At 33.4% G+C, this 24,224-nt stretch overlaps 1 pseudogene; it reads left to right on the top strand.

Moving 5' to 3' along the window:
• LOC117905589 overlaps window positions 1–23,769 on the top strand; it is a 49,492-nt pseudogene extending 25,723 nt beyond the window's left edge.
• Window positions 23,770–24,224: the final 455 nt, after the last annotated feature.

Raw genomic sequence — 24,224 nt, 5'->3', positions numbered from 1 at the left:
AAAGGATTGGAAGCTTGGTTGAAGCTTCAAGCTAGTGGAACCCTCACTCAGTTAGGAGATTGAGGAGAGTGGATGTAGGCAAGGAAGTGTCGAGCCACTATAAAATTCGAGTTTGAATTCTCTAACTCTATCTCTTTATTTCTTGTTTATAGTGCGCTTGAATTTGTTGTATTGAAAAAGTCTTTGAAAAACCCAATTCACCCCCCCCCCCCCCCCCCTAAGTGTTTTTCTCCTTTAAGCATAGCTTGTATTTTCACAAGAATTATAACCAACATCACCTCAACAAAGCAACTAAAGTAATAATTTAGAAAAAAAAAAACTAAACTAAAAATGAGATTAATGGAATAACCAAACTAATGATTTTTAAAAGAAACTAAACTAAGCATAATATCAACAAAACAACAAAACTAATAATATTTAAAAGCTAAATTAAAAGAATAACCAAACTAATAATTTTTCAAAGAAACTAAACTAAGCATAATATTAGCAAAGCTACTAAACCAATAATTTTTAAAAATTAAACTAAACATGAGATCAATGTAATAACCAAACTAATGGTTTTTAATAGAAACTAAGCTACGAGTAATATCCACAAAGCAACCAAAATAATAAAGTTTAAAAACTAAACTAAGCATGAGATTAATAGAATAATGAAACTAATGATTTTTAAGATAATTAAAGCAAACATAATATCAATAGAGCAACCAAACTAATAATTTCTCAAAACTAAACTAAATATGAGATCATGAAACAAAGCAATGACAATATAGGTTTATCAAATACGTACAACATGTCCACAACACATAACAAGGATCAAAGAAATTAAAAAATATGTGGAAAGATGTTGAATAAATAAAAACATATAAATTACACAATGGTCATAATAGTGGCATGCAAAAATAAATCCGTAAAAAATATTTGGAAGTGATATTTCATCAAAACAAAAATTGTACATCATCCTTACAGAGTTTCAAATAAACACAAGTGCCCTAGAAACTTGATTATACTCGGATTATCCTAGATTTAATTAAACTTAGGATCACTCATAAAACAAGACATAACATATACATGCACAAAATAAATCCGTAAGAAAATAGCTACAAGTGATATTAAATCAAAAAAAATAATTGCATCAACCCTAATGAGTCTAGAATAGAACCCAAGTGTCCAACAATCCTAATTATACAACATATATCCCATATTTAATAAAAAAATTGCTCATTCAAAAATAGAGTAGAATATGATTATATGCAAAGATGAATTTTAAAAACTATCTTAAGAGTTTGATAAAATCAAACTAAAAATTTTACAACTTATTTGAGATGTCTAAATTACATGAAAAATATTTAGGATACTAAAAAACATATTCATCAAGTCAAAACTTTAATTAAACATTCAACATCTACGTATTCGAATTAGCATAATACACAAAAAGATGGGTTTGTTTCTCATACATGGAAAATTGTTTTTGAGTGAAATAAAAGCCTAAAATTCTATTTGAGAAGTCTGAAATATGAGAAAAATATCAAAATAAATTAAAAACCTCTCAAACCAATTTAATTTTATAGAACTATGCTATGTATCAAAAAATGAATTGAATCCGGACCTTCTGAAAAAGCTGATTTTATTTATTAGCTTGGAGAGTGATTTTTGTTCAAAATAAAATTTCTCCAACACTTTTAAGAAGTTTTAAAAAGTCATCCAAGCATGAAAAAGATTTTTTGATCATTTCTAAAGTGTCCAATCTCAATTTAATATCTTGAAGGTCAAAAACTCATAACTTAAGGGGTTGTTTTGGAAACATAGAATGTAGGGCTTCACCAAGGCCTAATTTAATTTTCATTAATTGATCCACACTTCCCTAAACCCTCAATAATCATGATGAAGCTCATGAAGTCCATGAATTAATCCATTATTTTAGAGTTATGAATTGTATTCAAGTGTAAGAAAATTGAAAATCATTGAAAACCAAAGTAAGCATGCATACTGAAATAAAGTGGTTGCATGATTTTGAAAAAATGATTTTTCATAACCTAACAATGTCTAAGTGAATTTGAAAATTTGAGAATTGATTTTTAGAAAGGTAAATTGATAAGAAATTTGAAATCACTAACAAACACAAATAATCACATAAAATCACACAACTAAAAGAAGAAAATTCCTTAGGAAACAAAGTGGTGTGTGCTGAAAGTGAGTGAAGCATGCTGAGTTGTGTGTGACGAGAGTGAAAGTGTGGCTGATGTGTGTGTGTTCATAGTGGCATCATGGCTGCAAGTGAACAAGTTGACCATCACAAAATTAAACAACCAAAATAAGATCAAAGCAAAGAAAACAAAATCAAAAAATTAATTTCACACAAAGAATTATTTCATATGAAAAGAAAAGACAAGATTGCTCATCTAGCTAAAAAACAACTAAAATAAAAAGAGAATGTTTAGGTATTCAAAGATGATGATCAACACAGTGAAAATGGCTTAATCATATTTTGTTTAATGCATTTTGTATATGCAAATGCATACCTACACATGTGTGGACCCGTATTTCTCACATGCGTCTCCACTTGATCAGCGAGACTTGCTTTTATTTTGTGAAAAATTAGTTTAAAAAAAGTCGGAGTCATCACTTATTTTATTTTATTTTGAAAGGGAAAATAAAACAAGAAAGAAAACCCTAAAAAAAAGTGACTCCATAGTTTTTGGAAAAGCATGTCTTTGAAAAACCCAAGTCTAGGTCTGGGAATCGGGTTACTTATTGGGAAGGTACCTTTAAAAAGGTAGCACCCCTCTAAGCCCTACAAAGGTCTCTACTGACTAAGTTAAGGAAATGTGGCAATTAATTAATTGATTGAGGGTACCTAAGTAGACTAAGGTGATTTCAGAATTAACATATTAAGCCAGAAAGTCAAATCATGATTATAAAAGAGAGTCAAAGGGTGCGTACCTAAGTTGCATCTTAAGCGCTATCACAAGACATCAATGGTTAGTTCAAATAGCATATCACCCAACATGTGTTTTATCAGAAATAATGAACAATGAAACAAATATCAAGACACCCAAGTTCACAGTGACAAGCATATTCACAGAATTTAGAAAATGGGTGATAGAGAGCATACTTGGGTAACATGCATAATTTATAAGATTCCTCAAAAAAGGCTAGAATGGTTAGGACAAGTATATATTATATAACATCTTTATTATGTTTAATATACAGTACCAAAGCCAAAATTGAGCTAAGATAAATCAAATGACTCCAAAAATAATAACAATTTCGAGTAAAGTATAAAACCATAACATGCAGTTAGAAGAGGAAGCATAACAAAACAATTTCTAAAAAAAATGGCTTAGAGTGGAATTTAATTATGAAAAATTTCAGGAAACAACTCCTACACATCTAGATCAACATACCAAAAGCCAAATGCTCATTCAAAGGACAGATTGCAGCAAAGACACCTAAAGGTTCTACAAAGTCCAGATTAGATAAGAGAAACTGACATTCATAAAAAATAAAAATAAAAATAATATATAATCATATAAAATCATAAAAAAAAATCACATACATCATTCAAGGTGTCTATATCACAAGAAAATAAATTCAGGGTCGGATAGTATTTAAAAATATTTTTAAAATGCTCCAACTAATCAAATGTCCAGATTCCATCATGCACAGTAGGTACAACTTTGAAAAATCATATCTCCCTCAAGAAGGCGTATTTTTTAATATTTTATGAGTCTAATATCAATTTCAAGAAGCCTAGAATTGAGAAAAAATATTGAATCAAATTTAAAAAGTCATCTAGAATTTTATTTTTGTAAAAAGATCTCAGGTGTCCAGAACTGGGTGAAAACGGAGCCCCCCTAAAGACTCGTTTATATCTTCTATTCCAAAATGACTTTTTAATTCAAACGAAACTTTAAATTCAAGTTCAAGAAGTGGGGAAAATCATACAAGTGTTGGAATTTTTTTTTAAAAAATATTTTAAAGTTGCTAAAATGAATTTTAAAGCTAAAGGGTCAGTGATTAAATGAAAACTGGCAGCGAGGGTGAGTTTTGAAAAAAATGATTTTGTGTAGGGGTTCCACCAATTCCCCAATTGCTTTTGCACGAATTAATTCAATAGTCCCATTATTTGGAACCATGAAGTTTGTTCACGATTATTGAAAATCGTGAAAATCAAGAAAATTGCTCAAAAGAAATAGAGAAAATTAGGAAGGTGCATGCCGAAAGGCAATTCGGCAACAAAAGTTCATTGAAAGTAAGGATTTTATTGTCTATGAAAGAGGTCTAATGATGGATTTTTGAAGCCGGAATTATTCGGTTGAAAAATGGATGTGAAAATTCAATTCAAAACTGAAAGTTCCTGATCAAAGAAACAAATGGAGGAGATTGTACACCAAGATGTAAGCTCAGAGCACCACTCAGTTGTCTGGCAGAGACCCAACAGAAGGTGCGTGTGCTGTTCCTGATCTGATCAGGCTTCAAACTGCGACGTGGAATGTTGGTTCCCCTATATCGGAAGCAGGAGATACCCACCCATATGTTTGTCTGGATATGCTCCTATCTTTTGAGGCCTGTTTCCGAGTCAAATCCGATTTGATAAGGCTAGTGAGTTCCCAACCAACCGTACTCAGCGTGCTGTCGGGTGGAGACCTTCCATATTTGATGTCTTCCTAATATTAAAATGCTGACCACTGATCTTCATGTTCCACATGCTTGATTGTGTCCTTTGCTGAAAGAATAGATAGTGATCCATTTTAACACATGATCCACACCGTTTTTGCCATTCTTCACATCCTATCCGTTTTATATATATGCTTCCTGAATTGTTGCTATTAATAAAATGTGGTTCACACAGGTTCCTTAAACCATCATCCAAGTGGGCTTGCGGAAGGCGGCGAGTGTACAGCACCTAGGGCAATGAACAGTTGACTGTGACGCTCGCATAAGAGAAAAAGAAGAATTCAATAATGCCTAAAAATTCATTTGCCCATCACCCAAGTCTTGATCTTCTCTTCAGTCTGACGCGTTGTGTCATATATTAAAAATAACGACTTCTTCCAAGCCGTGACTGACGGTGCAAGGTTCGCAAGGCCAACCACCACCATAATCTGAAGTTGGCCTCCTCAATTCGCAGCTTCTATGCGAATGCTTACTTCACGGGCTGGATGGTAATGCAAACTAATCTCAATCACAGCTATGACAGCTTCCTCACCTTTTTCAAAAGGTGAAGGCCACTTTCCACCAGTAGGATTTTTTAATTAAAAAACAATTCCAAGGATGCATGGTGTGGTGGCTACCCATGCACTGCAAGTCCTCAAAGTGCTGCGCGTTAATGGAGAGGAATTTCCCTTAAAAATCTGGTGTGGCTGTGGTGTTTAAGTGGCGGGACTGACAAGCTGGTGCGGATCTCCAATGGCAGCAGGGTGTTGTCGGAGATGCATGGGTACGGCACAAAGTGTTGCGGCGGCACAGGCAATGGAGGATCAAGCTTCGGAACCGATCTGTAGCTATCCGGACGGAAGACTCTCTCCTTAAAATTCTGGTGCGGCTGTGGTGTCTCCGATGAGAGGAACTAGACCCAAAAGTGTCCGAAACCCAGCTTTCTTTCCTTCCTTCACTGGTGCGGCTTTCCGGAATTGCTCCCAATGGTGTGGCTGCCTTTCTCATCTTCAGATTCAACAAGGTAGGTATGTACTCATCTTCACCATCGCGGGGTGAATAGCCTGTGAATATCAACAAGCAGTTGCGTCTCTCCGTTCCAAAACAGCAGCCTCTAAAATCCTTTCAAAACACAGACTGATCTTTGCAAATAGCAGCCCCCAAAATGCCTCTGAAACATGGACTGATCTCCTTCAAACCGCAGCCCCAAAAATGCCTCTGAAACGTGAACTGATCTCCCTCTGAAAATCGCAGCCTCACCTCCCAAAAAAAATCCCTCCTCAAATCGTCTTCTCTCCCAAAGAAAACCAGCCAACCCCCGCTTGAACACAGCCCCCTTTTCGTCCACATACACGCTGCACCCTTCTCCTTTAACTTGCCAAAATCAGCCATGGTAATTTTCCTTTCAAAAGGAAAAATGACGCTATGCTCTGGACTGATTCTCCATTTTCCAAAAAAAAAAAAAAGAAAAAAAAAATCACAACCACGACTCTGTTTCATGTCATCCCCTATGATGAAAATACCTTCAATGACGCCATTAGGAGAAAATATTTCCACATCCTGTGTGAAATAGAAAGTAAATAGTAAAATAAAAAAAATCATGTAGTTGAAAATTTAAAATTTAAAATTAAAATCATACAATTAAAACTAAGATATCAAACACATTAAAAGAATTAAAATATGAAGCTCAAGAAATTTCCTACAAAAATAAATAGATGAATAAAGTAAAGTAAATATATGAATATATATATGAGATATCAATTCATGCAATTAGAAAAAACTAAAATCTCAATTCTCATGCAATTTTCCGAAAAAAGTGAATAAGTAAATGAATAAAACTAATAAATAAGTAAATAAAATAAATTAAGAAAATCAAGCACATGCTAGTCATACAAGCCATGCAACCCTACTTGAAAGGTGACCTAAGCAAGGCTGGTAACACTAAGTGGGCCTAAGGTGCTGCCTAATGAGACTAGGGTGGTGCCTAATGGGCCAAGTGTATCTAAGTGTGCCTAAGGTGTAAATTAGGGTTGTCTAAGTGGGCTTAAAGTGGTGCCTAATGGGCCAAGTGTGCCTAAATGGGCTTAGGGTGGTGCTTAATGGGCCAAGTGTATCTAAATGGGCCTAAGGTGCCTAAGTGGGCCTAAAGTGGTGCCTAAGTGGGCCTAGGGTGCCTAAATGGGCTTAGGGTGGTGCCGAATGGGCCAAGTGTGTTTAAATGGGCCTAGGGTGGTGCCTAATGGGCCAAGTGTATCTAAATGGGCCTAAGGTGCCTAAGTGGGCCAAAGTCTAAATAGGGCTGCCAAGAGTCACAACGGGATTAGATAAATCCCTCAACCAAAGTCCCCAAGGTGGCTTAGAAAAGATAGGTTACACGAGTAGTAATGGGCCACCAAGGAAGTGCTGTAAAGTATCGGACAAATACTTAATAGGACATGTGCTAGGAGGATAAAATGGAGGGTCTACAAAACACATGTACTTTAGAAAAAAAATATAGTAAAACAAATACTAATAATATGGAAGGCAAGACATGAAATGAAGTAATAAAATAAGAAGAAAACAAACATAGAACACGAGTAGCCAACCTCTACATTTTAATGACTTCACTTGTCCCTAATGGAGAGGTGTTTTCTTAACGAGATTTATTTTAACTAGAATTCATATTTTTGTCAAACATGAAACTCACAATGTTGCACTTGTACAATTTCTAAGCATAGGGTCTTATCATGTGCTAATTGATGCATAGGACTAAGTGGGAGACTTATATGGGATCACAACATTTGTGGAATTGGGAAGGGGATATGACAAGGTATTGGGAATGGCAAAACCTAATTAAGGATCTTAGCGCTCAGCATATTAAAGTGATGACCTATTGCAACCCTTGCCTAGCTCCACTACTTTTCCTTAAACTGACTCCATAAGCACTTTTAGTAAAATTCAACTTGTAAAAAATCAAAGCATGCCACACCACTATACAAAGGGCAATGTCATCATTTCAACATAAAGGTCATATGGTGGTAGCAAATCTTGTATAGTGGCATTTGCATTTTGATTGGTGATAGACTGGGAGACTATTGATGCTTTTTGAAGCTTTCCATTACAATTTTCAGATTGATGAGAATGAGAAATTTCTTTGAAAGGCAAAGAAGTTGGACATCTTAATTAATGAAATTCAAGAACAGAGATATGTACATGGTTCCAAATACACCTTTTGAAGTGGGGGGTGTTAAAACTTGACACTAATAAAGGAAGTTACCATATTCTCTTTCAATCACTAATTTGTTTTCTTTTGTAGATAATTTGTTTCATTTTATAAATAATCTATTGACAATAAATTAGTTATATTCTAGGTTATGATTTTAGGTAATTAGGAAACTTTCCAGATTTATATTCTTTGTACATGTATATATATATTCTTCATAATCAAAGGAAAAAAAAAACACAATAATTTACCAATCTCATTTTTCAATATGGCATTAGAGCATTAAAGCTTCTTGACCTGAAAACCCTCACCACCACTTTTTCTTCCGTCTTACCTCTTTTTCTCTGCCAAAGCCATCTAATGCTCCTCCCCATCATCATAACCTCATAGCCACCTAAGATGTCACCACTTCTGCAACTTCTACTCTCAATATTCACAACACCCATGAGTCACACCAAATACTCATCTCAATAAATGTTTTTGCTTAAGCCCCACTTAAACTAACCACTACCAACTACATATCATAAAGATTTCAATTCCAAACACTGCTTATTGGCTTTGACCTCCTTAGCTATATTGATAAAACCAAACCTTGTCCACCCGCCACTCTCATTGCCAACGACACTATAATACCCAACCCAACCTATTCTTCACAGCTTCGTCAACATCAATTGATCCTAAATGCACTTATTGGCTTCGTTTCACCCACCATAATTCCATTCATTGCCTGTGCCACAACCTCTCATGAAGCATAAATCATCTTCACCCATACCTATGTCAAACTATCACATGTCTACATTAAACAAGTCAACAACCACCTTAAGAATCACACCACGGGTTTGCAAAGCATCACTGCCTTCCTACAAACCATTAAAGCCCGTGCCAATGAACTTACTTTCCTTGGTGCCCTAATGGATGAAGAGGATGCCACGGAGAAAATCTTTTATGGCCTTGTTGACGAATACAGAGAACTAGTCTATGTTGTTCAAGCACATGACACCCCAGTTACATTTGATGAGCTCCATGAAAAGCTCTTAAATTTTAAAGCATCTTTTCATACTAAGCAACCTACATTAGATCACTTCCTTGCCCTTAAAATTGTAAGGTATAAATAAGCCAAAATTTTCATTATATGCATATATTTATTACTCAATTAAAAGATGACATTCTGAATTATTTTATTTAATCTAATATTAATTAATTAATTTTTAAAATATTAAATTATTCTTAAAAATTACAAGACTTATTAAAGAATTTTAAAGTATTAATTATGTCTATTATTTTTTATAGTCGTTACGTATATTTTTTTAGTTTTAAATTATTTTTTAAAATTATGAAAGTTATTAATAAATTTAATACAAAGTTTCACTTGATTTGAAATTTATTTTCTCAAATGAAAAAAAAATGGAATAACAATTTTATATTTTACTTTATTTTTAAAAATTGTTTCTAAAGAACAATAACTAGGTATAATTTTTTAAAACCAATTTTTTTTTTTTTTTTTTGAAATCATTCATTGAAATAGATTGTTAATATTAAGTAGAAAAACTCTTTAAAAAAAATTTAAAACAAATATTTTAAACCATGTGTACAAATGTTATTGATAATTTATTTCTTTTCTTCCATTTTCATTCCCATTTTTACTTAACATTAAAATGAAAACAAATTGTTATTCCAACTTTACATTCCTATATGCATCCAAATACAAAAATTGGAATCACCAAATTCATTCCTATTCAAGAGGAAATAAGAATATAAACAAAATATTCATTCTCATTCATCATTCTTATGTACCAAACACGCCCTAAGATGCATATGACACCCATTTTTTTTATATATTTATCAAACTATACAATTTATTGTCGTTGGAAATAAAATTCATTTTTCTCATTTTGAGAAATTGGAGATGGTAATATTAGTTTTTTATATTTAAGTTTCCTCAGCTTTACCATTATATAATATGTAATTTAACTATTAGAAAATAATAATATATTTTCTTCTTTTTCAAAAGTTGAATTATTATTATTATTATTATTATTATTATTATTATTATTATTAATTTGAGATTTCTTAATTGGATAAATTAAAAAATCTAGCTAGGACCAAGTCGGACTGTCGACCGAAGCCTGGTCTAGTTTGGCCTTTAGGTTGGAGTACACAATGAATCAGCTTTGAATCGGATAGACTAACAGTTGGACTAGTGAGTCAATGAACCAGTATGTCGCATGGTTCAAAGTATCGATCAAGTCTGGTATGACTTGGCCGAGTTGTATCTGCCTCAACCCCTTCCACGCCAAGTCCGATACTCGATACCATCTTAAGTAAAGACTCGAGCAGGAATCGATTAAACTCAGTTGATTTAGTCGAGATACTGAGTTAACTTGCACGAATCATACGAGTTACTAAATTTTTTTTTGAGTTAAACTCAATACAAACAATTGTCCTTCTAAATCATAGCAAAACAACACCCAAAACTGAGAAAAAACACCAGAATTACAACAACCATAACTGAGAATTTTTTAAAAAACAATGACTCTTCAAAGGAAAAAAAATTTCATGAGAATCACGACCCATGATTGAAGACCCATGATGAAGAAGATGACCCCAATGAAGTCTTTGAAAAGTTTTTTAGTCCAAGTCGTGATTGTCTTTGAGGTGTATGAGAAGAGGAGGTTGAGGGCATTTCTTTGCTAACCTCACCACAGGGTGGACTGCAACACCTTCATGGACCCCTCCTCCTCCATTAGCGATGATCTTGGGTGTTGATCTCTTATCTCTTTACTTTATTCCATAGTGTCGATGTCGGTGTGGGGGTGGGTTGTAGAGGAAGCTCTCTACTTTTGCTAGGGTTCTCTTCTCTTTCTCTATTCATGGGTGGGTTGGTGGTGTTTGAGAATTGAAGATTTGAAATCAGGTCTAATGCACTATTTTATTGTTTTAAATGCCATTATCAATAATATATTTGTTGTTTTAAATGACAGTATCAATATATTTTATTGTTTCAATTTTTAAATGCTTATGTGTGGTAAAAATCATCCCATTTTATTTTATTTTCTAATTTGAGTTTGGTAATTAAAGAGTTTTTGTTTTCAATTTCAAAATTAAAAATTTATTGAACAATTTTAATTTTCACAATATTTTATTTTATTAGTTTCTAAGTTTATTTAATTATATTTATTTTTTAAATATTTATTATAATATTTTATAATTTTATAACTTTTATTTATCTTATTTTACATATCATCCGATATCGAGCTAAGATGTCAAGACCGATGTGCCTCAAGACCCTCCAAGTTAGTGATCGCAACTACAACTTTGAACCATGGTCTATCGGTTCTAGGTTAGTGTCTATCGGTTCTAGGTTAGCCTTCTTTTTTCATCAACTAAAAGGTTGGATCATGGGTGGAAGGTTAGCCCTTCACATTCCAAGCCTAGCCCACCTAATGAGACCAGGAAAACAATGAGAAACCGAGGGTTTGAACCATGGACCTTTAGATTATGTTTAGGCTATCATCACTTTGTTATTAATGATTATAATTTAAAAAATGCAAACAAAACCTAAATTAACATAATTATTTAAAAAAAATTAATATAACTAAATAATATAATATAAGTAAAATAAATTATGAATAAAAGAATTTTATTCTATTTAAATATATTTCTTTACATATGAAAGTTAGGTTGTGGCTGTATATAATATCCCAAGTCAAATAAGGAAAAAAAATTTTAGTCCTGGAAAAAAAATAGTTCTTAGGGAAGTCAAAGAAATGCTCCAATGAATATGTATAACAAAAGGGTACAAGCTTAAAAAATGTATCGAAGGTAAAAAAAAAAATCAAAATTTATCTTTTTAAAATTTGATAATATTTTCTTTCAATTTTAAATTTATATGCATATGTATATGTATGGCTTGTAGCCTTATCTTGACACTTGTTGTTCCCCTAATTAGATGTATAAAGTACTTCAATACTTGCAACCTAATTAGAAGGGGGTCTTACAAGAAATGGGGTTTGCAGGTATTTTAGGGTTACAATGTACTAAACTTAATTATAGTTTATGTCATTGATTGGTTGAGAATTTTGACACTTTTTCATGCATATTAAGTGTATGTAGTTTGGTGAAGTTAATTAATTAGGGAACAATGAATTTTTGAATAGATGTAAAAACTTTCATTGGTATAGATGCGTACCTAAGAATGACAATGAGACTGATTTTTTTAGAGACCCTTCTTGCTCTCGAACCAAGTTTAAGACAGGTTCAAATATGATTTTATCTTATCTCACCCCATTTAATATAAATAAATGACATAAGATTGAGATTGAGGTGATCCTTCTTAGACTCATCTCATTGCCACCCTTAGGTTTTATCTAAAAGTTCCATTTCTAAGGTCTTTTCTACATTTCTTTTAGATGGAAATAATGTGCAATATATTCCCTATTGCTATGGTTGAGTGTGAACTAGTAAACCTGGAGCCTCTTCCTACACCATCGTTATACTATAATAGCTACATGCTTCACTTAGAGTCCACGAGACATTCATGCATGATAGATTATCAAAAGATATGTCTATGCAATGATGGGTATGCACAACTATGCTATAATATACAACATGGAACAATGGATTGTACAATAATATAATTTACTAATTACATAATTATCAAAAGATATATGTCTATGCACTGATGGGTATGCACAACTATGCTATAATATACAACATGGAACCATGGATTGTACAATAATATAATTTACTAATTACATAATTATCATTATAAAATTTTTACTTTGATAATGTATTTTAATATTTTTAGATGTGTTAATTAAATTACTATTTTGTTGAATTACAACTTTTCAAAATAAAATAAGAAGAAATATAACAATGACTTTTATAAATGTTTTTAACCAAAAAAAAAAAAATTTAACACTTCACATATTTTGATATTAATAAAAATAAACAATTTAACAATTAATAATATTTAGACACTAATAAAAAAAGTCTAAACACTTAATGATATTAAGCTATATTTAGATTTAAGTCAAATTCAAGTATATTTAAATTTTAGACATAAATAAATAAATATCACGTTAATTTTTTAATTTAATTTAATTTATTTTTTCTAAAGTAGAATGAGGAAGTTGTTGAAAGAAGTTATGTCATTTATTAATTAAGAGAATGTATGGTAAAATTTAATCCTTATTACTTAATTATTGAAATTAATTTTAAGATGAATTATTTTTACTTTAATTTTGGTAAAATCAACTTAATTTTTTTAAAGTTATTATATTGATATATTTAAACTCATTAATTTTTCTTAATATTTATATTTATGAACTTAAGCTTGTTAAACATTTATATTAAAAAGTACTATTGTGAAGCTACAAAATAACTATAAAATATTTACTAAAAAAAAAAGAATTCTAAAAATAAAGCATGATTATCACCAAATATGAACAAAGAGAATAAAAAAATTTAGTATTTAGAATAAGTTAATTATTTTGATTTAATATTTAAATTTATTTTTAAATTTTAAATGATGATAAATAATTATTTTATCAAACACTAAGTTAATTTGCCACACACATACACTAACTATGACTCATGGTTGTCATTGTCATTCTCATCAAGAGGTCACATTAATTTATGCACCATTTGAATAATTTTCTTTCTTATGTTTAGTAAGAATGAAAATATTATTTTTTACTAATATATCATGAGTTGGAGTTTATAGCTATATAAAGAAATATCAATGAAAATTCTGCAATATATATATATATATATGAGATGGAAATTGATAAAAAAAAAAAAAAAAACTCATGAAATGTTAGAAATAACTCAAAAAATGATAGAAAAATAATAATGTATATATTGAAATTGTTTTAAGAAAAATTGATAAATGTATAATAAATTTATAATATTAGACAATAATATACCGAATTGGGAAACATTAATACTAAAATGATAATGCATTAAGTTTAGATATATTGAAGGATATAAAAAAAATATTGATATATATTTATATTTTTTATTTGAAAATGTTAATAATTTTATTTATAAATTTATATTTGTCCTATATTTAATCACTATATAAGACAATTAAAATTAACTTAGTTATAATAATTTTATTTTAATTAATTTACAATTATTAGTATATAAAAGATATTGTGAAAGACCCACACTCAAATCTTGATATCGTGTGTTTTTTTAATAGCTTTAAGAAAATCCACATTGAAAAGGGAAAACAAAATAATGAATAATGAATTGCTATGTGACATCACTATTATAAGGTTGTTGTGCTTCACTTTGGCAGATGATGCATGGGCTATCTTTGGTTGATCAAAGACCCACTACCATGATTAAAAATTTTGAAAATTATAGGTATTTTCAATTATTTAATTTATATTAATGAAAAAAATAATTTATTAATTTTATGTATTTTTTATTTTTTAATTTCCAAGAATGTAACATAGCCTAAATAAAAGCTTTATGAAAACATATAGTTAATTGTAGAGGTGCTTTTACACAAAGATAAGTTTAATATAAAAGATAATATTTTCTAATTCCTTAAGGTCTTTTTCTTTTTCTTTTTCTTTGCCAATCAAAGTTCCATCTAGTTACAAGTTATCATATCATTAAAATAGATTACATTTTCTATTATTTTATAATAATCTCGTTTCTTGAAAAATAGTTTTTTTTTTTTTCTATGTTTTGATTATCATACATGTTAAAGTAATATTTTTTGAAAATTGAACCAAATCAATTGGTCAAATTGGTCCAACCACCAAGTGACATTTCTGTTTCAATTTCTCTTTTTGAAGGGTTTATTTATTAGACCAATTTTGAACTGTTTGAATCAAACGGTTAAATGTCCTTTAGCTCTTAAAGTCTTGGGTGCTTTTTTGTTTAGCAAGAGCATACTTGAATGGAAAAGTGAAATGGACAAACTAAAAAGATTTTCCAACATGGAAATTCAGAATGTGCTCAAAATGGGTTTTGATGGATTAGATGACAAAGAGAGATATATTTCTCGATATTGCATGTTTTTGTAAATAGGAGGACAAAGATTTTATCACAAAAATACTAGAGAGTTGTGGTTTCTTTCTGGATATTGGAATAAGGGTTCTCGTTGATAAGTCACTCATAATTGTTTCAAATAATAAGTTGTGCATGCATGATTTGCTACAAGAAATGGGTTGGGAAATTGTTTGGCAAGAATCTCTTAAAAATCCCGAAAAACACAATAGATTGTGGATTCATGCATATGTCAGTGATGCATTAATTAGAAACACAATAATACCTAAATACATGAACTTTGTGTGTGCATTCCCTTTTTGTATATATAAGCTCTAGGTGAAGAGGAAGTTTGGATAATTTCAATTCATTTGAGAAACTCACATATATGTACAATTTTAATAAGGTATTGCATATTTATGTATGCAAAGGCAGATATAAAGCTGGGGGGATTATTTGATTTGAATCCTTTGCTAACTTTTCCCTGAGTTTTTGTCTTAGTAGATGCATTTTCTTTTATCTTCATACTTGCTTCCTTGAACGCTGCTTAAAAAAAAGAAAATAAGTCATTAGTTTGATGCTTTCTGTGCTTTTCCTTTTAGAATTTTGTGATTTTAATTTCCAATTCATACTCTATTCCTGGTTAATTGCAGGGGAGTGAAGTAGTTGAAGGCATAGTCCTTGACTTGTCAGCATCAAAGAAACTACACTTTAGCTTTGATGCCTTCATGAAGATGAGCAAATCAAGATTGCTCAAAGTCTGTAACGTGTGGCTATGTGGAAGCTTTGAATATTTTTTTTGGAAAGAGTTATGTGGTGATTTTGATGCTTGCACAAGGATGAATAAACTTAATCAATTCAAAGACTATAAATTGCTTCTTTTTGGAGACTTCAAATTTCTATCAAACAACTTAAGATGTCTATATTGGCATGGATACCCTCTGAAATCCCTCCTATTAAATTTTCATCCTGAGCAGCTTGTCGAGCTAAATATGAGTTACAGTCGAGTTAAGCAACTTTGGAAAGGATTCAAGGTATATGATTATAATCTTTGCAAGTTTCATCTTCCACTTCAAACGAATTATAATCATTTTTTCTATTTTGTTTTTGACAAATGTATCAGCAATTGAAATTCGTAAAACTTAGCTACTCCCAACACCTAATTGAAACCCCAGACTTCTCGGAGGCCCCAAACCTTAGGAGACTAATTCTTGAAGGCTGTACAAGTTTGTCCAAGGTTCACCGATCCATTGGAGATCTAAACAAGCTTGTTTTCCTTAATTTAGAAGGCTGCAAGGATCTTAAGAGTTTTCTAAGAAGCATCTATATGGAATCTCTTGAAATTCTTACTCTCTCTGAGTGCTCCAAACTCAAGAAGTTTCCAGAGGTCCAAGGGTGCATGAAACATTTATCAGAGCTTTCCTTGGAGGGCACTGCAATAAAAGGATTGCCCTTGTCGATTGAATAGCTAACTGGACTTGTTTTATTAAATCTGAGGAACTGTTAAAACCTTGAGTCATTACCAAGCTGTATTTATAGGTTGTATTTATAGGTTGTATTTATAGGTTGAGATCCCTTGAAATTCTTATTCTCTTAGATTACTTAAAACTCAAAGAGCTTCCTCTTCAAATTGATAAATGGTAGTTTTTTCATTCTTCCTTTCATTCGTTCATGTACAAAGTATATATAGAGGGTGATCACCATTCTAAGAATGAGAAAGAATGATACAAGGAAAGAATGATATAAGGAAAGAACAACTAATATCCTAATATCTCAACTTTCCTAATATCTCAACACTCCCCCTCAAGTTGGTGCATAGATGTCACACATGCCCAACTTGTTTAAAAATTTTGAGAACACTCGACTTGAGACTGCAACTTTGGTGAGGATATCGGCCAATTGATCTTCTGATCGAATCTTAGGCAATTCCACAAGCTTATCATCCAACTTCTCCTTAATGAAGAATCTGTCCACCTCGACATGCTTTGTACGATCATGTTGTACTGGATTATGAGCAATATCACATGCGGCTTTATTGTCACAAAACAATCGGATTGGTTGCCTAGATAGGTAACCTAAATCCAAAAGAGGAGTCTTAGCCATAATGCCTCACAAAGTCCTAGAGCCATACCCCTAAATTCCGCTTCTGCACTTGAACGAGTGAGGACATTCTGCTTCTTACTTTTCCATGTCACAAGATTACTACCTGCAAAGGTAAAGTAACCAGATGTAGATCGCCTATCATCCACTACACCGGCCCAATCAGCATCAGTATACACTTCTATACTTTGATGATCAACATTTTTAGTGAACAAAATTCCCTTCCCAAGAGCATTCTTCAAATACCTCAAAATACGCATGACTGCATTCATATGTTGCTCTCCAGGATTATGCATGTATTGACTCACTACAGTCAATGCATAAGCAAGATCTAGTCTTGTATGAGCTAAGTACATTAATCTCCCCACAAGTCTCTAGTATCCTATCTTATCGGTTGATACTTGATTAGACTCAACACATAATTTCAGATCTTCTTCTATTAGTGTATCAACAGGTTAACATCCCGACATTCCAGTCTCCTATAAAAGATCTAAGGCATACTTTCTTTGAGAAAGAAAAATTCCTTCACTTGATCGAGAAACTTCAAGCCCAAGAAAGTATTTCAGAGGACCTAGATCCTTCATTTCGAATTCTCTAGATAGATAATTCTGCAGATCTTTTCTTTCTTCGGGATCATTTCTTGTAACTACCATGTCATCCACATATACGATGAGTGTCGTAATCTTACCATGTTGCTTTTTCAAGAACAAAGTGTGATCTAAATTACTTTGACGATAGCCAAAAGCTCTCATTGACTTTGTGAACCTTCCAAACCATGCTCTCAGGGATTGCTTCAACCTATACAATGACTTTTTCAATTTGCACACCTTCTGACACCATGCATCCTGGTGGAAGATCCATATATACTTTTTCAGATAACTCGCTATGCAGAAAGACATTTTTTACATTGAACTATTGTAATGGCCAATCTAGGTTTGTAGCTAAAGACAGTAATACTCGAACTGTGTTGATCTTAGCTACAGGTGCAAATGTCTTTATGTAGTCAATTCCATAAGTTTGAGTGTACCCTTTTGCTACCAGTCTTGCTTTAAATCGTTCAATACTACCGTTTGCCTTGTACTTCACAGTATAGATCCAACGACACCTAACTGGCTTCTTTTTAGGTGGACATTCTACGAGTTCCCATGTTTCATTCTTCTACAATGATTTCATCTCTTCATTCATGGCTGCTTTCCACCCTGGATCGGCTAAGGCTTCTTGCACATTGCTAGGAATAGCTACAGTAGATAATTGATTTACAAATGACTTATTTGATTAAGACAAACGATGGCTAGACACATAGTTGCTCATGGGATATTTGACTTTAGTAGACAATTCGGGTTCATATGTGGGTTTAGGAATACCTCTATTATGAAAGTGTGGTAACCGTTTCATGAATGGATCAAATTCCAAATTAAGAACACCCTCATCAAACGACGATTGGTTTGGTATTTCAGTGAAAACATCTTTGGACCTAAATTGTTCAGATGGTGGTGATGATTCAATTGTACTGTTTCTTCCTTCTTCTATCACTTCTTTAGTTTCTGGGCAGTCATTACTACTTGGTTCCAAAGTTGTACAACTCATATCCAACTCACCCACTTCCTAGTTCACTAGTTCAGATTGTCCATATTCATTCTCCTCAGAGATATGATAATCATAATCGAGAGTCTGCATTTCCTTGTGGTACTCCTCCTGAAGTTCAGACTCAAATGAAAAATACAACGAATCTTCATGAAACACCACATCCATTGTAATAAACATTCGTCGAGTTGGAGGATGGTAACATTGATATCCCTTTTTGTGTAATGCATATCCAACAAACACACATCGCAATGCACAGGAAGTTAACTTGGTGCGTTGGTGTTTGTGTAGATGCACAAATGCCACGTAACCAAAAATATGAGGAGGTAGATTTGGGACAGTTGGGGCAACTATGGCATTATTAAGAGCTTGGAGAGGTGTTTGGAAGTTATTTGAGCTGGAAGGTACCCGATTGATCAATTATACGACAGATGTGATTGCTTCTCCCCCATAAGATATCGGTATTTTTGCTACCATCAAGGAAGCACGAACAACCTCTAACTAGTGCCTATTTTTCCATCCAGCGAATCCATTTTGTTGGGGTGTATTGGAACAAGTAGTCTGATGAATGATGCCATGTCCTTCCAAATGCTTTTGAAGATCAGAACTCTAATATTCTCCACCATTATCACTACATAGAACCCGGACCTTTACATTGTACTGAGTTTCAATCATTTTATGAAAATTTTAAAATAACAAGTTCACTTCATCTTTGGTCTTCAAAAAGCATAACCAAGTCATTCTGGTACAATCATCCATAAAAGTAACAAACCAACGTGAGCCACTCAAAGTTGGGACTTTGGATGAGCCCCAAACATCAGAATGTTTAACCATAAAAGGAAGCAGACTTTCATTCAAAATTAATGGAAATGAAGCACGATGGCTTTTAGCCAATTCAGAAATATCACTCTTTGCAAACAAATTAGGAAATTTTTTTTTTAAATAACCAAAGGAAGCATGTCCCAGACGTCGATGCCACAATCAAATTTCAGACTTTTTCTTCTCCCACTCAGATCCATCTGCCATCAAGGCTTGTTGCAACTTATTTGAATCCTTTGACCGCAAGTCCAAGTAATAGAGTTTTCCTCGCTTAATACCACAACCAATCGTCTGTCTTGTTTGGATGTCCATAATAACACAAAATTTAGGGCAAAAAATGACAATACAAAATAAGGCTGCAGTGATTTGAGAAACTAACAAAAGATTATAATTTAAAGATGGAACAACTAAAACAGAATCCAAATTCAAAGTATCAATAAGAGTTAAGGATCATTTCCCAATGACTAGGGTTGTATTACCATTGGCTCTGGAAACAATTTTTTGTGAGGAAGGTCTAAGAGGTGAAACTTGTCTAGAATCAAAAGTCATATGATCTGTAGCACCATAATCAATTATCCATGCACTATTAATAATAGGTGTAAAAGTATTTAAAAACTTACCACCATAATCTATAGCGACTACCAATGCAGAGGCTTTCTCGGAATCCTTCTTCCGTTGATCACGATTATGATCCCACCAGTCTAGATATCCCACAATTTCAAAGCAACGACTCTTGGTATGACCAGTCTTATTGCAGTGAGTGCATTTGAAGGCTGACTTATTAATATTAGGGCTTGCATTAGAATGGTTGGTCTTGGATTGGTCCTGCCAATTCTGGGTTGATCGCTGTCGGACTACCATAGCGACAAAATATCCAGGATTTCAATTCCATGGCTTTGATACCATCTTCAAATTGATAAATGGTAGTTTTTTCATTTTTCCTTTCATTCATTCATGTATAAAGTATATATAGAGGGTAATCACCATTCTAAGAATGGGAAAGAATGATACAAGGAAAGAACAACTAATATCCTAATATCTCAACTTTCCAAATATATCAACATTCCTAATATCTCAACACTTCCAAAAGTCTTGGAAAATATGGGGAGTTTGTTGGAACTTTTCTTAGATGGAACTGCTCTAAAAGAGCTACCTTCATCAATCCAACATCTAAGTGGACTTGTTCTGTTGAATCTGAGAGAATGCAAAAGCCTTGCAATTCTTCCACATTGCATTTGTAAGTTGAAATCTTTTCAAACTCTTATTCCATCTGGTTGCTCAAAACTAGACAATTTGCCAGAGGGTTCGGGGAGCCTAAAAGGTTTAGAGAAGCTCGAAGCAGCTGGAACTCTATAAAAGAGCTGCCACCCTCTATTTCTCTTTCAGAAAACCTTGAAGTATTATCATTTGAGGGATGTAAAGGACTAGAATCCAAGCCAAGGAATTTGCTCCTCTCTTTACAGTTGTTGCCCGCAGAAATTCCACGCTTTGGGCGTTTGAAACTGCATCTTTCTTTGGTTTAAGATCCCTAAGAAAGTCAAATCTAAGTGATTGCCGCATATTGGAAGGAGCAACTCCCAATGACTTTAGCTCTCTGCTCATTGGAATATTTAGATCTGAGCAGAAACAATTTTGTTACTCTACCTTCAAGCCTCAATCAACTTTCACGGCTCAAAGGCCTTAGGTTGGGCTATTGCAAGAGGCTTCAATCATTACCAGAGCTTCCATCAAGTATAGAAGAAATAGATGCCCATGATTGCACAGTTATGGAAAACATTTTGTGTCCATCAAGTGTCTACAGATCCAAGGAATGTGGGGGCCTCCGATTCACATTTTCTAATTGCTTCAGACTGTTTGAGAATGAAAGCAGCAACTTTGTGGCAGCTACATTAAATCAGATCAAATGTGGCTTGGGTATCAACAATTCCTCGCCATTAAATCATTGTCGACGTTTATAACAAGGGAAACGAAAACGTCACCATTCACTGGTAGGTCCTATGCGTGTCTCAGAGAAAGAGTAGTGGCAGCATGCCTGCATGGCATACATTCTTTTATTTCTAAGAGGGGGCTCTAAATATATTACTTTGAAAATAAAGTCAAATTTAAAATAATACTTTAGGGTTATTTGCTTCAGTTTCATTGAAATACAGTTGATACCTCTTGTTACTATGATAATATGTTGTTGCATGCCATCTTTTGTTACTTTGAAAATTAGCACTAGTTTTAACGTATAGTTATGGTTTCGCAGGCATGGGGTGACCATGCCTAGATATCCATGGACAGACGGTCCCGAGTATATCACACAATGCCCAATTCAGCCAGGGTCAAAGTTTACCCAGAAGATCATCCTTACCACTGAAGAAGGCACTCTATGGTGGCATGCTCACAGTGACTGGACCCGAGCCACTGTTCATGGAGCTATAATCATCTATCCCAAGAATGGAACCAAGTATCCTTTTCACAAACCTGATAGAGAGGTCCCCATCATATTAGGTAAAGGTGTTGTTAATTTTAAAGGTTAATTTACATATTATGAATTAACCAACAAAGCAAAATCTAAAATTATTGAAGTTGTTGAAATGTAGGAGAATGGTGGAAGAAAGATGTGAATGCGGTTCGAGATGAAGGGCTTGCAACCGGAGGTGACCCCGACCCCTCTGATGCTTTATTGATAAATGGACAACCCGGTGATCTATATCCATGCTCAAAATCAGGTACAAAGTTTAACTTCCCATTTTAAAATTGTACACGATTTCATTTTCTTGTATATTAACCATATTACTTTTTCTTATTTACATCAACATATTTAAAGCTTAATGCTAAGAAAGAGGAATATAGCTATAAGGATGGTAGAGCCATGATTTAACACACAAAAAAAGGCTAGTCCAAATATAATTTTGAACTATGCAGCCAAATTTACACACCTAATCAATCAATCACTTCATAATTGGTGGGTCCTCATGGAAACTTTTTGTTTTTCTTTTGGCTAGTCATAAGTATACAACTTTCCCTTTCTAATTGCAGACACATTCAAGCTAACGGTGGATCATGGAAAGACCTATCTACTTCGCATAATCAATGCTGCCTTACAAGAGGCTCTCTTCTTCTCCATTGCCAAGCATAAAATGACAGTGGTTGGAACAGATGGTAGCTACACGAAACCATTGACAAGAGATTTTATCACAATATTTCCTGGCCAAACCTACGATGTCTTACTAGAAGCTAACCAATGCCCGGATCACTATTACATGGCAGCTATAACTTATTCTGTTGCCCCGAAATATCAAGATTTTTATGATAACACAACCACCACAACTATTGTACAGTACAGCGGATACTACACTCCATCTTCACCTCCACCCTTCCCTCTTCTTCCTGCATACAATGACACAAATGCGTCGGTTCAGGTCATGGCCGGCCTTCGAAGCTTAGCAGATGCGGAGCATCCTTGCAATGTCCCATTGAGCACGAGTACTAACCTGATTTACACCGTTTCTGTAAACTCGTACCCATGCGTCAATAATTCATGTGCAGGGGCCAATGGGACACGGTTCTCCTCAAGTATAAACAACATAAGCTTCGATACGCCTACAGTTGACATACTACAAGCTTACTATTATAACATCAGTGGTGTTTATGGAGATAAATTTCCTAGCGATCCACCATTGGTGTTCGATTTTACAGCTGATTATCTTCCATTAATCTATCAGTTGTCGAGCAGCGGAACAGAAGTAAGGGTGCTCGAGTATAACTCCACAGTGGAGATTGTTTTTCAAGGGACAAACGTGCTTGCAGTGACACACCACCCCATGCATCTCCATGGATACAGTTTCTATGTTGTTGGATGGGGATTTGGGAATTTCGATGGAAATAAGGACCCTTTGCGCTATAATCTGGTGGATCCTCCCTTTCAGAATACCATCTCCGTTCCTTCGAATGGTTGGGTTGCAATCAGATTCGAGGCATCCAACCCTGGTATGTTCCAAGCACTTATGTCCTCTATTAAAAAAAAAAAAAAAAACCTTTGAAACTGCCAATCTACATACCAAGGAAATAATTTTTCTTAATATTACAATTAAGTTAGGTGTAATGTTGGCATATTTTCTCTGTTGCAGGAGTGTGGTTCATGCACTGCCATGTAGAATGCCATCTGACTTGGGGCATGGAAACTGCGTTCATAGTGAAAAATGGTAAACACCCGGAAGCTCAAATGCTGCCTCCTCCGTCGGACATGCCACCATGTTGAAGCTGCAAAGAAATAACACGCCAAAGATTTCATTGAATATTTGTATTATTCAGCTTTCATGATTTATTTTTTTGTTTGATAATGGAATTCCTTGAATTGTTAATGAAATAATATGATTATCTTCAATCAAGATAATGTAAAGTTGCAGAATATTGTGTCTGGGATTATTAATGTCAATTTCTTGGATTGTTAAAAGTCTATCAAGATAATGGAAAAGACACTTACAATTAACCAAGCTGCTGCAATTGACCGAACTCTCCAAGTCCATGTCAATATGTTAAGTTGGCAGGAAATCACTGACAGTTATGAGTGGTGTGCTAAAAAAGATTAAATGATTAAACTTTCATTTTATTGACCATTGTCTCATTTTCTTCGATCCTCAGCGGTTGTGTTTGGAGTTGACGAAGTAGTGCGTGACAATGTCAGAAGTGAAGAAAGGTGGAGATAGGCCAAAATTTCACGCTACTTATATCTAATGGATAGAGTTAAAGGAATAAATTTGGGCATAACCTAATTATACTTTATAAACACTCAAAAATAATTGTAAAGAATTAAATCCCAAAAAATAAATAACAATAAATGAAATTTCATTAATTAAATGTAAATTAAAAA

This window comes from Vitis riparia, chromosome 18, assembly GCF_004353265.1.
Source record: "Vitis riparia cultivar Riparia Gloire de Montpellier isolate 1030 chromosome 18, EGFV_Vit.rip_1.0, whole genome shotgun sequence".
NCBI classification, from domain to species: Eukaryota; Viridiplantae; Streptophyta; class Magnoliopsida; order Vitales; family Vitaceae; genus Vitis; species Vitis riparia.
The sequence above is the reverse complement of the archived record's forward strand: the minus strand, read 5'-3'. Positions and strand labels throughout refer to the sequence as shown.